Raw genomic sequence first — 4,481 nt, forward strand, 5'->3', positions numbered from 1 at the left:
ATTAATAAAATGCATCCACTCTACCTTCTAATCGGAGATAATAGAAAGATCAGTGGCAGTGTTTTAAGAAACCTCATTTTCAGTACTAACACTTGGATTAATCCTCTTGGGTCTCAACTGCATATGATAGAGGAACAGTGGTTGAGTGTGTGGGTTGTAGGATCTTCTACTCTACCCAAGAATCTCCTTCCAGTACAGCTCGCTCTCAGACAACAACTATCTGTTCTGGGTAAATAGAAAAACAACACATTAAGGATCCTGGAGAGTAAACCAAAGCAGGCTGGAATGAGAGGGAAGTCAATACATGCGGAAAAGGAGTAGGACTGTGTGAGTTTCTCGTTTTTAAATGGCCTTTATCCTGATGGCATGCTCAGTCTGTGCTATGTGGGGCAGTTCAAACTATGAGATAAAACCCATAGTTTTGCTGGCAAGAATAGTTAGAGTCTAGGCTATGAGGTAACCATAGCTGTGGAAAAGTGAAATAGGGGAAATACCCAGAAAAAAAAAAAAAGGGCAGAGAGAGGAAGCACCAGATTCTGTCTATCAACTCTGCCCAAATCACTGACTGACCCCATTACCATTCGTGCATGTAGCAAAGTCCAGAGGCCCGCCGAAGTCTAGAAGGACTGAAGTGAAATATTCCACCTAACGCAGGAGGGACAGAATTTTGTAATTTGAGTTCAACCAAATTAACTCCTGCTTTAAAAAAAAAATCAGTACTCTTCAGAGGAGCATAACAGAATCTAACATTTCTATAGCATATTATTCACAATATGAGGATATAATTGAAATTATTTATTATTCCAAGATACAGGAAAATAAAACTTACTCTCAAGAGGAAAGAAAATCAATGAAGACTAATCCTGAGTTGGCCCAGATATTGGAATTAGCAGACAAATATTTTAAACAGCTCTTATAACTAGGCTGAAAACATAAAGAAAATTATATGTGAAATAAATGAAAAGATTGGAACTCTCAGTAGATACAGGGAAATTATTTCGAAATAAAACAAATAAAAATTCTAAGGTTTAAGATATGACATTGGAAATTTACATTTTCACTGTATGGGATTAGTCACATAAAGGAGGTAACAAAGTAAAGAGCCATTGAACTTTAGAATAGATCAACAGAAATTATCCAATCTGAATAATAAAGAGAGGGAAAAAGTGAAAAGAATATTAAAAGTCTCAGAAACCTGCAGGACAGTATCAAGAGGTCTGATGTATGTATAATTGGAATCTCAGAAGAAGAAGAGAGACAATGGAAAAAAGAAAAAGAAAGAAAGATCAGATATTTCTCAAATTTGGTGAGAGATATTAATTCATAAATTCAAGAACCTCAGCAAATACAAAGATGGATTAATACAAATAAAACCACATTTAGGCACATCATGGTTAATCTGATGAAAACCAAAGATAAAAAGAATATCTTGAAAGTAGCCAGAGAAAAGTGATACATTGCATACAAAGCAACAATGATTTATGTATCCACTCATTTCTTATCAGAAACAGTGGAGAGCAGAAAATAGTAGAGCAATAGCTTTAATATGCGGACAGTATGGGTTGTTTCAGACGACATGATTTACAATTTTATCTCCACCATTTAATATCTGTGTAGTCTTGAACAAACAGTTTGATAGTCCATATATCTTGATATGTTTCCCTTTTAACTAGTCATGTTAAAAGTTATCTGTCTCATTAGGTTGTTGTGAAGATTGCATGAGTTACTGACACATGTATAGTACTTAGCACTTAGTACATCATACAAGCAAGATCAATGTTTGCTATTATTATCAAACATTAATATTTGTGGTCAATTTAAACACTTCTACTTAACTTTAAATTTTCATAGATAATTCCATATGTATAAAGACAAGGAAACACATTTTTTAATCCAAAAAATAAGAGTAATTAACTCAAATTATCAATAGCAGCCGGAGTTTGCCAAAGAAAGAATGATTTCCAAAGAGACAATTATTCGTACATCCTCTGTGGCAGGAGTTAAACAATTTCACAGCAAGAGAGACCCAGTTCTCTTGAGCAGCTCCTGGTTGACTATAACAAAATTTCTCACTTTCTCACCTCAGGCTTCTGCCTGTACTTATTCCCCAGTGCATGTAATTAGCAATCAAATTCTTAATTACTCAATTAGTCCAACCCACAAGGCTATCCAAATAAATCAATTAATACACCTCTCACAGAAGAGCTCATGTTTACAATGTAACACAATATTGTTCTGGCAAATCAGGACTGAGCCCTGTGGACTCAGAGTTTGATCATCATGGCCCCAGTCCACTCTGGAATCTACACTGAGCTTGACAGAGACAGAAGACTTTAAACCTCTAGTTCCTTCCTTATTTTTTCTCATATAAAAGGTATTTAGGGAAATGGGAGCCAATGGATGAGTGGCTTAATCACCCAATCTTAGATACTGATTTTTAAATTTTTTTAATTAATTAAAAAAAAAATATCCCTCATTCATTTGCCACATGTGTCACATTCTCAGCTAGATCCTTTGGGGCCCATCCAGAAGCCTCTTATGAAGGGCAGATCTTAAGTGTTCCCACAAAAAGAAAGAAGAAAAGAAAAGGAAATTTTACCAATGTAAGGCAACATATATGTTACTTAGCTTTATTTTAATGATCATTTCATGTGAAATTCTCACGTTGTATGCCTTAGATATATGCAAAGTTTCATTTGTCAATTATATCTCAATAAGGCTAGGAAAAAATATGCCCCTTACTATGTAACTCTTTAAACCTCAATTTCTGCAAAATGCATCCGTCCATGCTTGTTAAACTTCAGTATACAAATGCACATCCCAGGGATCTTGGGAAAATGCAGTTTCAAACCCCGTAGAGGTGGCACAGGCCTAGAGGTTCTGCATATCTCACTAACTTGCAGGTGATGGTGATGCTATTAATCTAGGGGGCAGACTTGGAGCACCAAGAGTGTAGAATAAGCATTATTATCATGCTCACTTCATGGAATCATTGAAGTTGCTATGAGATCTTTGTAAAGCAATGCAAATAACAAACTTAGCAAGCACTAATTAAAGTGTAAAGTTTATTGTTAGGGAACTGCCTGTATGGACCAGAGTCTTATGAGGACAGAGGAGGTGAAAGATATAACAGGATGGAGATCTACAGGACAGATAAATATTAGACAAACATCAGTAGATTCCAATTCTAGAACTGGCTTTACCACTAATAAATTTGAAAGCTTGATGACAGCATCACTTAAACCTTTCGGGCACCTGTTCTTTATCCATTAAAACAAGCCATCGGTGTATCACCTTCAAAAATTTTGTCATACTCAAGTGCTAAATCACCTCTTATTTTTGATTGACTTTCAGTCAAATCAGGTTTGAAATTTAGCCTTATCCTAAGAAATACTTTCTAGAGACCATAGGTAATACTAGCTGTAGATAAGTATTTTTCTAACAGATTAAAATAAATATATAACTACTATAATAAGAACAACTCCGTAGAGTCCCTAAGATGTCATCTCATATTCCACCAACCATAGGCATTCTGTGGGAAATAATGGGTTAGTTAATCCCACAATTTTTTGCAGAATCAAGAACTAAGAGATTTATGCTCCCAGGTGATCTGGATACCTGGTAGAAGGAGAGGGACTGGGATGCCTGGGTGGCTCAGTTGGTTGAGCATCTGCCTTTGGCTCAAGTCATGATCCTGGGATCCTGGGATCGAGTCACACATCCGGCTCCCTGCTCAGCAGGGAGCCTGCTTCTCCCTCTGCCTGCTGCTCGCCCTGCTTGTGTGCACTCTTTCTCTCTCTCTCTCTGACAAATAAATAAAATAAAATCTTTACACAAAAAAAATTTTTTTTTAAAAAAGAAGGAGAGGGACTTTGTAGAGGAGGTACCATGTAAGCTGAGCCTTGAAGAATAAATAGGCTTTAAGTTTAGATAATTGGAAACTAAAATTTGGTGTGTATGTGTTGGGAGGATAGGGAGTAGCTGTGTAAGGAGAGAAAGAAGAGCATTCAGGATACAGGCAGTACCAAGAATTAAAGCAAAGCTCAGAGTTGCTGATACACTGGATCAGAGAGAAAGGGATCTGTTGCTTTTATGATTTGAGAGATAGCTTGAATGGTAACACCAAGGTTAAAGAAAAACACTTGCACTGGGTTTTGTCATCATTAACTCCCTCTAAGATTCTGTTGAAAACTCTGGACACTCTCCCAAGAAAAATGCATGCACAGAACACACACACACACACACACACACACACACGCATGCATGCAGATATGTACATGTATGCACATACACAGTTATGATATTTTGCCACGATATCAGGAAATATTTTTCTCTAAGGCCAATAAGAGAAAAATTTAGTGATTTATTAAACCAAATGTCTAATGGTAGCAATTTTTGGAAAAGTACAACTTAGAAGATTTGAAATTCTGTCCAGTGTCTTAGCATCATGTGGTTCCATCTGATTTACGTAGCTCCTTTAT

Source organism: Zalophus californianus, chromosome 8 (assembly GCF_009762305.2).
Source record: "Zalophus californianus isolate mZalCal1 chromosome 8, mZalCal1.pri.v2, whole genome shotgun sequence".
Taxonomy (NCBI): Eukaryota; Metazoa; Chordata; class Mammalia; order Carnivora; family Otariidae; genus Zalophus; species Zalophus californianus.